The sequence below is a fragment of the Stomoxys calcitrans genome, chromosome 1, assembly GCF_963082655.1.
Source record: "Stomoxys calcitrans chromosome 1, idStoCalc2.1, whole genome shotgun sequence".
NCBI classification, from domain to species: domain Eukaryota; kingdom Metazoa; phylum Arthropoda; class Insecta; order Diptera; family Muscidae; genus Stomoxys; species Stomoxys calcitrans.
In genome coordinates this window covers 54,898,818-54,911,655 of record NC_081552.1, presented here as the reverse complement: position 1 = coordinate 54,911,655, position 12,838 = coordinate 54,898,818, and positions in this window count along the sequence as shown.

The window sequence follows — 12,838 nt, the reverse complement described above, 5'->3', positions numbered from 1 at the left end:
TAATTATAGATGCGTAAAACTTACTTTTTCCTTGTTCTAACCAAAATTTAACCGATTTAGTAAAAAATTAGCTAACTTATTTGGAATAAGTAAATTGCAAATTTTGCCCATGAACATTCCACTAAGGAATAGGGGCAAACTTCTCACATATCAATGAGTGCAGTTCTATTCAAGTTTAAGCTCAATAATAAGGAGCCTCCTTTTTATAGCCGTGTCCGAACGGCATGCCGCAATGCGACACCTCTTTGGAGAGAACTTTACATGGCAAAGTTCCTCACAAATGTTGCCAGCATTAGAGGGGAAAACCACCGCTGAAAATGGTCTCGCCAGGATTCGAACCCAGGCGGACATGCTAACCTCTGCGCTACGGTGGCCTCCAATAAGTATTTAACGTTATTTTATGGGCACCATTTTTCTGCGTGTATGCAGGCATTGGGTCTCTCAGAGTATTTGATCCAATGCTCTTAAATGAGCTAGTACACAAATTGTCGTGCGATTTAAAACCAGATTGGGGTAGATATCGTTACTCTTCGTCTCGTGCTGATATTGCAATATTCGATGGGTGGCTTTACATCTTAGCGGCTTGCGCATAAGCATGCAAAAGAACGCATAAACGTACATGATGTCACAACAACATGCTTTAAGTGTAAACAAAGCCATCGACTAGCAGAATGTCCAGAATTTATGTTATTTACTGCCAACGAAAGATGGAATTATATACGAGAAAACAATCTCTGCTTGCGGTGCATCAAGAAACACTCACTGCGACGTTGTTTTTGAAAAAGGCAACGCGGCATGGACGACTGCACAAAACCACACAGCCCCTTACTGCATAAAAACGAATCTGGTGAAACTTCAAATAAAAGAATCGAATTGCAGGAATTAAGCGTGAATTAAAATTCTTCTGTCGTGTTTCATAAAAGGGAAAGTAAGGCACTATTTCGCTACCTTTCTGTTACACCTCATGGAAATGTAAGAACTATTACAAATCTTAGTTCTCCGATACAAACCCTCCCAAAAAACAAGAAAAAAGGCATTAAGTTCGGCTGGGCCGAACTTTCGATACCCAGCACCTCGGGTATATATGAAAGCAACCTTCGTTATAATCCGTTGAAAAATGCATTATTTATGCACCAATCTGGGCCAAGTTGAAAAAAGATGTCGAAGGGGCTAATACAACTCACTGTCCAAAATTTCAGCGAAATCGGGCTATAAATGTGCCTTTTATGGGCCCAAGACTTTTAATCGATAAATCGGTCTATATGACAACTTTTTCCAAATCTGGACCGATCTGGGCAAAACTGAAGAAGGATGTCGAGTGGCCTAACACAACTCACAGTCTCAAATTTCAGCAAAATCGTATAATTAATGTGTCTATATGGGCGCTATATCAATATATAGTCCGATATAGTCCATCTTCGAACTTAACCTGCCTATGTACAAAAAAAGAATCTGTGCAAAGTTCCAGCTCAATATCTCTATTTTTAAAGATTGTACCGTGATTTCAACGGACGAACGGATAGACATGGGTAGATCGTCTTAGATTTTTCAACGATCAAGAATATATATTCTTTATAGAGTCGGAATGACAAAATGAATATACCCCCATTCTTCGGTGGTGGGTATAAAATATAGAGAGAGCTTGCTAAAGCCAGAATTATTATGGGAATCGATAACGCAAAGCTTTGTGTTCCTTTGGAAATACGAGAAGGTAAAAGTAATGGATTAATCGCAACAAGAAGTCGCATCGGATGGGGTGCGTATGGACGGCTTTATGCGGATAAATCTCCTAACCATAGGATAATGCACTTTTGCCCTTGTTAAATAGACGATCGCATGGATGACTTATTGCAACCTTACTTTTCCTTCGACTCGGTGGGCATAAGTATAAGCAAAGACCCTCTTCAATCCAAAAGCGACGATGCACTTAAACACTTAATATATTGAAAAGGGAGACGGGTCTTTTATGGATGTATGACAACATAAACCTTCCCGATTCGTTGTCCATGGCTTGTAGAAGATTGTATTGTCTTGAGCAGTGTTGCCGTTTCTGGCAGTTTCCTACAAAAATTAGTAGTTTTTATACCCTCCACCATAAGATGGGGGGTATACTAATTTCGTCATTCTGATTGTAACTACTCGAAATATTCGTCTGAGACCCCATAAAGTATATATATTCTTGATCGTCGTGAAATTTTATGTTGATCTAGCCATGTCCGTCCGTCTGTCCGTCCGTCCGTCTGTCTGTCGAAAGCACGCTAACTTCCGAAGGAGTAAAGCTAGACGCTTGAAATTTTGCACAAATATTTCTTATTAGTGTAGGTCGGTTGGTATTGTAAATGGGCCATATCGGTCCATGTTTTAATATAGCTGCCATATAAACCGATCTTGGGTCTTGACTTCTTGAGCCTCTAGAGTGCGCATTTCTTATCCGATTGGAATGAAATTTTGCGCGACGTGTTTCGTTATTATATCCAACAACTGTGCTAAGTATTGTTCAAATCGGTCCATAACCTGATATAGCTGCCATATAAATCGATCTTGGGTCTTGACTTCTTGAGCCTCTAGAGGGCGCAATTCTTATCCGATTGGAATGAAATTTTGCACGACGTGTTTTGTTATGATATCCAACAACTGTGCAAAGTATGGTTCAAATCGGTTTATAACCTTATATAGCTGTCATATAAACCGATCTTGGGTCTTGACTTCTTGAGCCTCTAGAGGGCGCAATTCTTATCCAATTTGAATGAATTTTGGCACGTAGTATTTTGTTATGACATCCAACAACTGTGCCAAATATGGTTCAAATCGGTTCATAACCTGATATAGCTGTCATATAAACAGATCTGGGGACTTGACTTCTTGAGTTTCTAGAGGGCGCAATTCCTATCCGATTTGGCTGAAATTTCGCAAGACGTTTTTTATTGTTACTTTCAACAACTATGTCAAATAAAGTACAAGTCGGTTCATAACCAGATTTAGCTGCCATATAAACCGATCTGGGATCTTGACTTCTTGAGCCTCTAGAGTTCGCAAATATGATCCGATTTGCCTGCAATTTTGTACGACGGATTCTCTCATGACCATTAACATACGTGTTTATTATGGTCTGAATCGGTCTATAGCCCGATACAGCTCCCATATAAATCGATCTCTCTATTTTACTTCTTGAGGCCACAAAGGTCGCAATTCTAATTCGAATTGGCTGACATTTTACACAGGTCTCCAACATAAATATTATTTAATTGTGGTCCAAGCCGGACCATATCTTAATATCGCTCTAATAGCAGAGCAAATCTTTTCTTATATCCTTTTTTTTGCCTAAGAAGAGATGCCGGGAAAAGAACTCGACAAATGCGATCGATGGTGGAGGGTATATAAGTTTCGGCCCGGCCGAACTTAGCACGCTTTTACTTGTTTTCTCTTGTTAGGCTGACCCCAAATTTTGGTAGGTTTTTCCAACATACAAATACCAAGATAATTACTGAAAAAAATGTCGGGGATAACTCAAAATTGTTTCACTTCATGTCGTTTCTGTGTATTCGTTAAGAGTGCAGAATAGAAATATTTTTTTTATCAAACTACCACTTTGACCTTGGGCTTGAAGTTTCAAACTAAAACATGTGACATTATCTTTTCGAGCATACCCCTTCAATGATTTCAAGATGTTAGATCGTTCTATATACAGCTCAATAAAATATGTAAAATTATGATATGATCTAGACTGAAATACATTCTCGTATGCCGGGGACTTAATAAAATTCTCCGTTCAGCTAAAGCGAATAAAATATGGGCATTTAATAAGCCCATAATGTTGCATCGGGTGACGATGACAGATAAATTAAAATAATTTTCATGCTGAACCATATACTGTTACAAGAAGTCTCGCTGTTTCAAATGTCAGAAGAAAAGTGCGTATCTGGTACCATTGTCAAGAGATCTACTATGAATTTCGTAATTTTGGCAGCTACATACAAAAAAATAATCAGATTTGGTCCGCAATCGGGTTCTGCGGGGTATATTGCAACTCATTGTAAAAGTAAAAACGGGTAGTAAATAAGCAGCAAAGGGCTCAATACCTTAAATCGGGAAATCGCTGGATGCAAACTCGCCAGTATTGTTCATTGGTATCGGTGCAAAAATACGACTTTTATGAACACAGGAATTCTTAACAGGAGATCGGTATATATGGGTGCTACATCAAGATACTATGACCCATCTTTGAACTATGCCCGTATTTTTATAGGTTATAGAGTGATTTCAACAGGGTTGTTTGTAGGGTTTGAAAATGTAAGGCATAATTTTTTATAGGCTGAAGAGTGATTTCAACAGGGTTGTTTGTAGAGATGAACAAGTATCCACGTCTTGCAATTGGAATGACAAATAACCAACTATTCGGTGGTGAATTTCTGGAACATTTGATAGGTTTTGGCCAGTAGGATTTTTCTGTAACTTTGGTAGGAAATATTTTTTTTCAGTCGCAACACTGAACCCCCGTTTAAATCATTTCTTCTAGAAACGCTTCATGACTATAAGCAAAAGGGGTACATAAAGAAATTAGAGGATAATGAGATAGACTCGGGCGGAAAGTCGTGGTACATTTCCTTTTTTACAGTCACTAATAAAAACAAGACACGTATTGTTGGGGAGGATACCGCCGCCATTGAAAATACTTTGTTAAATAGAGTACTCTTAAAAGGACCAGTAGTGGAATACCGTAAAGTGTTTTAACGAAAATCGTTTAGTTAAAAACCGATAACAGAAAAGTTAACAAATTTGGTATTCAGTAACCACCACTATTATCGACATCGTTAAAATCAGCTGTTTCGCTAACGTAAAGAAATTTGTTTACTAAACGACGGACAATTATTTGGTGTTTACCTTAACGAAATATATAGAGATAAATATTTACATGGCTTTAGAGTATTTTTCTCTTGTATTTTTCTTAAAACATTTCGGATATTCGTGTGTACAATCAATTAACAAGCGTGGTAGCGTGTGAAAAAACATGCCCGCAAAAGTTTTTTGCGAATAAATTGGGATTGATAGCACTTTTCCTAAATGATTGTGTACATTCTATTCAGATTTGTGATGTTTTTAAATTAATAAAAGAAGAATTTCAGGCTATGAGAAGAATTATTCATTATATTTGTCAATTCCTCTTTGTGTTTTTCGTTTTTTCAGGTAGAGTTGCCAGAGAGAAAAAATAGATAACGATTTCTGTTAACGAGGTATAAGAGAATAGCGTCATCGTTAGTGCAAACGATTTATTGTCGACATATTTAACTAAACGATTTTCGTTATAACTTACAGAATTGCCATACAGATCTTTAAACAATTAATTGAGTGTTTCGCTGCGTTTTCGTGAGAGATCAATTGCTATATCGGGTGACATTCGTGAAATGTTTCACCAAATTCGCATTGCAAAACAAGACCAGCAGGTGAAAACGTTTTTATGATGTAATGGAATTGACAAAGATAAAATTGTATGCCATGACAGTTACGACTTTCGGTGCCTCCTGCTCCCCTTCGTTGGCCAACTTTATAAAGAACAAAAATGCAGAGCGCTTTGCATCTAAACTTCCGAAAACAGCGCAATTTTAAACAATATGTTTGTGGACGATTGGCTTCAAAGCTTAGACTCAGATGATGGGAATGGCAAAAATGTTTCGATATTTTCATAAAGAAGGGGGATTTGAAATGCGTAACTGGCTTTCTAATTCGAACAGGGTTTTGAGCGAGTTGCAGAAGCCCAAAACGCAAATACAAAAATCTCTTGCAGATCTGGATGGGAAGTTCTAGAAGGTCTTAGGTATGTGGTGGACCCCATCGCATGACGACCTTTCCTTTATTGGAAAATTTGGTGCTGAAATGTTCTACGAAAGTGTCATACTTACGAAGAGAAGCATTTTACGGGTGATAATGTCTATTTTCGATCCATTAGGACTTTTGGGTTGTTACGTTATTCAAAGCAAGAACATTATGCGGGAAGTTTGATGGTCAGGAGTGAATTGGGATGAACCCCTTTGCAACCAAGAGTGGGAGAATTGGCGTGCTTGGACACGTTTATTACAGAGTTAATCAAATGTTCGCATACCAAGATGTCACGGCCATTCTTCAAATGTTCAGCTTCACGCATTTGTAGTTGCAAGCATCGATGGTTTTGCTGCAGTAACTTATTTGAGGGTCGAATGCGAGGGTAACGTGAAGTGTAGCCTGATCGCTTTAAGACCAAGGTTGCACCTTTAAAGCCTATTTATGTGCCAAAATTAGAAATGATGGCTGCTATCATTCGATTGCGACTATCCAACTTTGTCGTAAAAGAAATGTCTATCGGGATTCACCCTTAAACATTTTGGCCTGATTGCAAAGATATCTTATACTGGATTAGATCAGACGCAAGGAAATTTGTGGCAGTACGAGTCGGGGAAATGCTAAAGGGTTCACACATTAACTGGTGGAGATAGATTCCATTTGCTCAGAATGTAACAGACGCAGCCACAAAATGGAAAAGTGTGCTCAACTTAAGCTCCGACTATAGATGCTTTGCAGGAACCTCATTTTTATATTCTAGTGTTCGGATTGGCCAACTTCTTAGTTATCTTACATTCCTCACGAAGATGCAAAACTAAAAATTTAAGCAATCGCAGAATAAGCAAATAGAAAATACTTCGCTTAAGCCAAAAATAATGTAAAATTTTAGCCACTCAATAATGGATAAATCGAATTTAGGCTATTTATCCAACAAAAAGGAATATATCTGGTAGAGTTGTTCATATTTAAATTCTGTCAAGAGCAATGAACTACATACTAACAGACATTTTTTAAATTTTAATGTTGAAATTTCCTCAAAATATTAGGAAATGTCAACTTTGAAATCAAAACAAGTAAAAACTTATTAAGTTCGACCGTGCCGAACTTTAGATACCCACCACCATGGATAAATTAACCATCCTATTATATTACAACTCCAGTACCACATCCATATTACTATGCAAAAAGGGGCTGGTCTGGATCATATTGAATTCAGGTCCGGAGAACTCTTACACAAGTCACAGTTTTAAAGAAATCGGGCAACAAATCCGCTTTTCTACGGTATTAATGCCCGAAATGATGACAGGGGCTTAATACAAGTCATTGTTACAAATTCCAGCGAAATTGGGTAATAAATACAGCTTTAATGAGCTTAAAACTCTCAATCGGCAGATCAGTGTATATGGCGGATATATCTGAATAAATACCGACTATTTAAAATTTCAGCGAAATCGAATAATCATTGCGGCTTTTATGGGCTTAAACCCCCAAATCGACAGATCAATCCATAAGGCAGCTATATCTAAATATGGTCCGATCTAAACCATATTGGGGTCGGAAGGGTTAAAACAACTCGCTGTTTTAAATTTCAGCGGAATCGGGTAATAAATAAAGCTTTTATGGGTTTCAGACCCTTAATCGGCAGATCGGTTTATATTACAGCTATATCTAAATATAGTCCGATCTGAACCATATTTGGATCAGATGTTGGGAGGCTTTAAACAACTCACTGTTTCAGCGGAGCGGGAGAGTCATTTTTAGAACCCGGAGCGAAGCTGTTTTCAATGTCAAAATCCGCTCCGACAAAATAAAAACCTTTTAAATACAATTTTTTTTTTGGTTAACGAAATTGTAATTTTGACACGAGATAACTTAAGATTTAACTTTCGTAAAAACGTTATCGAAAACGTACTAGAGAACCTATTTTTACTAATTACAAAAGGTTTCGTCTTAAAGTCAAAACAAGTAAAAACGAGCTAAGTTCGGTCGGGCCGAATCCTGTATATCATCCACCATTGATTGCATTTGTCAAGTTATTTGCACGGTTTCTCTTTATAGGCAGAAACTAAAAAGGATCAAGTAACAAACTTCATGGATATTTGTACCCGCCACCATACGTTTACGGGTATATTCATTTAATCATTCCATTTGCAACTCATCATAATATTAATTTTTGACACTGCAAAATATATATTGTAGATCATCGTAAAATTCTAAGACAATTTAACGATGTCCCTGTGTCTGTCCGTCCGTCTGTTGTAATCACGCTACGGTATTCAAAAATTGAGATATATATTGAGATACTTTGGTACAGATTCGTGTTTTGTCTGTACGGTAAACCTCATCTTTGATCCCATAACAAGCGTTCTTACCACCCGCTTTTATTGATATTTAGAACAGTGAGTTTCATTATGTACATCGACATCCAAACCAAATATGGCCCAAATCGGTACATGTTAGGATATATAGTTTTTATATACGATTTGCTGAATTAGGTTCTTTAGCCCATAAAAGCCCTATTTATTACGCGATTTCGCTGAAATTTGAGATAGTGATTTGGTCTAGGTCTCTCGTTGTCCGAACTAAACATGATCCAGATCGCACCACATTAAGATATAGCCCGATATGCCGATTTAGGGTCCCCATTTCCCATTTCGCTGAAATTGAAAACAGTGAGTTGGACAACATTTCCCATTTGCTATAAATCCCAACAGTGTATGGTCCATATCAGCACATATTTGCCAAATGCTGCTGTCCTCATTTATAATCCGATTTCCCAGAAATTTGAAAATTTGACTTTTATAAGACTTCTCGGCACCTGAACCGGATATGATCAAATCGGCCTTTACGTGGATGTTTATATAAATATAGTAGGTTGATAATAACATAGGATAATAAATAAATCCATGGTGGTGGGTATCCATAGTTGAGAACTGCCGAACTTAATGCGTTTTTAAATGTTATTTTTATACCCACCACCATAGGATAGGTGGTGTATTCATTTAGTCATTCCGTTTGCAACACATCGAAATATCAATTTCCGACCCTACAAAGTATATATATTTTGGATCGTAGCAAAATGCTAAGACAATTTAGCGATGTCCATGTGTCTGTCCGTCTATCTGTTGTAATCTCTCTACAGCCTTCAAAAATTGAGATATTGAGCTGAAATTTGAAAATATAGCTGCTATATAGAACAATCTGCCGATAAAAGGTCTATTGCCCATGAATGCTTTTTTATTTATCCGATTTCGCTTAAATTTGAATATTTATTACCCAATTTCGCTTATATTTGAAACAGTGGGCCTCTTGACATCTGACCTTAATATGGTTCAGATTGGACTTTAATTCGATATAGCTGCCATATAGACCGATTTTCCGATAAAAGGTCTCAAGCCCATAAAAGCTTTATTATTTTTTAACGATTTCGCTGAAATTCGAAACCACGAGTAGTTTTAGGCCTCCCAATATAGGACCCAAATATGGATTAGATTTAAGTAATAAATTAAGGCTTTATTTATTGCTGAAATTTGAAACTTTTGGTTATTTAAAACCTCCCGACATCTGAGCCAAATTTGGATTACATCGGACTATATTTAAATATAGCTGCCATATGATCGATCTTCCAACAAAAGGTCAATGCTGTCATATAGAGTGATCTGCCGATAAAGCTTTATTTTTTATCCGATTTCGCTGAAATTTGAAACAGGAAGTTTTAGGTCTCCCAACATAGGACCCAAGTATGGTTTCGATCGGACTATACTTAAATATAGCTTTCATATAGATCGATATGCCGATAAGGGGTATGGAACACATAAAAACTTTACTTTTTATCCAATTTTGCTAAAATTTTAAACAGTGAGTTGTTTTAAGCCTCTCGACATCCAACCCAAATATGTTTCAGATCGAACTATATTTAGATATAGCTGCCATATAAACCGATCTGCCGTTTGAGGGTCTGGAACCCATAAAAGCTGCATTCAAGCCACCCGTCATCTGACCCAAATATTGTAAATATCTGAATGTACTTAGATACAGTTGTCATGTAGACCGATCTGCCGATAAAGGGTCTGAAGCTCATAAAAGCTTTATTTCTTACCCGACACATATATGAGTCAAATCAGACTATATAGATATTGGTGTCATATAGACCGATCTTCCAATTTAGGGTCTTAATCCCATTAAAAGTAGATTTATTGTCTGAAAATGTTACTTGTATATGAGTTCTCGGGACCAGAATAAAATATGATAGAGACCAGCCACTATTAAGATATAACTACGGATACATTAGTGGAGTTATAATAAAATAGGATAATTATTATATCCTTGTTTAATTTGATCCAGATCAGTCCAGATTTGGTAATAGGTGTCATATACAATAGAACGATCTTGCGATTTAAAGTCTTAGCACTATAAAAAGAGCATTTATTATTCGATTTCGTTAAAATTTTACGTAGTGACTTATGTTAGGCTTTTCGACATCCGTGTCGTACGTGGTTTAGATCGTTTAATATTTGGTTATAGCTGCCGAAAAGACCAATATTTTGTTCCACAAAATTGACCACTCAATGTCCATGCCGAATTTGGGTGGTTAAGTTATCCAATTTTCACCAGATTGTGACGAAAGGGGGTTTACATATATACCCGAGGTGGTGGGTATCCAAAGTTCGGCCCGGCCGAACTTAATGCCTTTTTACTTGTTTATTATAAATTTGGATAGGAATTGCTTCCGGTATATGCTAAAGAAGTGACGTCGTAAGATCCGTTTATATGGGAGCAATAACGACGGATTTAAGCCATACTTTGCATGGATGTTGGAGTTATTAGAAGAAATCATTAGGAGAAATATTTCAGCCAAATCGAATAATATTTGCGCCCTCCTCAGTCTTATGAAGTAAAATCGGGAGATCGGAATATATGGGATTTTTTTATCAGGTTAGAGACCGGTTTAGACCATGCTTGGTCTATAGGACCTCTAGGGGTTTAAAGAGTACAATCGGGAGATCGGTTTGTATGGGAGCTATATACGGTTATAAACCAATTGAGACAATACTTGACAAGAATGTTATAGGTCATAAAAGAATCCCGTTTGCGAAATTTTAGCCAAATCGGATGACAACTGCACTCTCTAGAGCCTCAAGAAATCAATGCGGTAGATCGGCGTTTTCTAAAGATATAGTCCGATATAGACGACGATCAAGAATATCGGAGTTGAAATTGCTTGATGTTGTAAATGTAGTGACAAAATTAGTATATGACTTGCCCTATGACGATGTGCATATGAAGAAACTTGAAAAAAAATAGTCAATTTAAATGTAAAGGAGAGGGAGCGAAGCGAAAAAAAATTGCCGGAGCTGAGCGGAAAAAGGTACCCGCTCCGGATCCCTGGAAAGTATACATTCAGTGGTGATTATAAATATCCACTGAGACACACATTTACATTTGTATTTTATTTTTCTTCTAACATCCGCTTCATAATTAAGCAGCAGTAATTTTCAGCAAACAACAGACTTTTCGGCAGTCAGTCTGCTGTTCTCAAATTGTAGAACTATGGCTGTAATAGCAGAACTACTGCAGCAAAATTAACTACAAATATTCAGCAGACAGTGTTTGCTATTTTCAGCAAACTCTTTTCTATGAGTGTGAGCTATTCCTGCTCACGAGGAAATAGATATGCGGGTCGAGGACGTCGTCTTACCCACCAAAAGGCACGCGAAATACCTAGGCAATGCACTATTGCGCAGATTGAGGAAACAGGTGGCAAAAAACAAAATGTTCATGTGCTCCTACGAAATTTTGAAAGAACCTATCTAGACCACCGTAGCGCAGAGATTAGCATATCCGCCTCTGACGCTGAACGCCTGGGTTTGAATCCTGGCAGGAACATCAGAAAATTTTTCAGCGGTGGTTATCACCTCCTAATGCTGGCGTCATTTGTAAGGTACTTTGCCATGTAAAAACTTCTTCACAACGAGGTGTCGTTCTGCGGTACGCCGTTCGGTTCCTTATCATTGAGCTCAAACTTGAATCGGACAGCACTCATTGATTTGTGAGAAGTTTGTCCCAGTTCCTTATTGGAATGTTCATGGGCAAAGATTTCAAAAATGCTACCCACAAAAATGTCAGATTTTTTGTTTAGAAGATATGGCCGTTCAAAGTTGACCTTTTTCGATTTTCAAAAAAACACAATTTTTAGGTATTCCGATCCGACTTCTTGTGTTATATCTCGAAAACTAGTTAAGGGATTGTCATTTTTTATTTTGTGTATGGAAGGATATACGTAATAAGTGTAGAATTATCAAAAAAAAAATATTAATAATTTCTTTGAGCTTCTCCAGCTAAATCACTATTATAAAAGTACCCAAGTTTCACAATTATTCATCTTTGATGGAAAATAAAAATATAACACAAAATAACCCTCGCCATTATTCGAAATACACTCTTTTAATGCTCCATAAAATAATTCAAAATAGTTTGGCAGTCCGCAGTTGCCCCATGTTTTTAGTGGCAAAATGTAAAAAAGGCATGTTTCAAGTATTCGTATGGCGTGCATTCCGGGGAAACCCACTACTATGTTATAGTTAAGGTATATGACTCATATTTTTCATTCCGTAATGCTTTGGAAATTTCAGGTCAATACCCATAGATTCAACAATTACATCACAATCATAGGTCCATGTCACTATGGACATACATCTAATCAGGTCATACGGACCTAAAGTCACAATTAAACAGGTACTTCAGGCAAAAAGTACTTCATTACAGGCCAATACAAAAAGGTACCTGTAACTGAATACTATATAGTGCCAAATAAACATAATCCATGGATTAGTTTAGGAGTGAAATATTGCGCTAAAAGTACCGAAAACATGGAGTTGAATAATTCAAAATTAGTTGACCTGTTTAGAAAATCAACCACGCAAAATTTTTTGCCGAAGCCGCATTAAAAGAACTCGATAGCATACACGAAAGTAAGCAAAATAAAGCGAAATTATAAAACCAAAACTTTGTCTAAACTGTATAA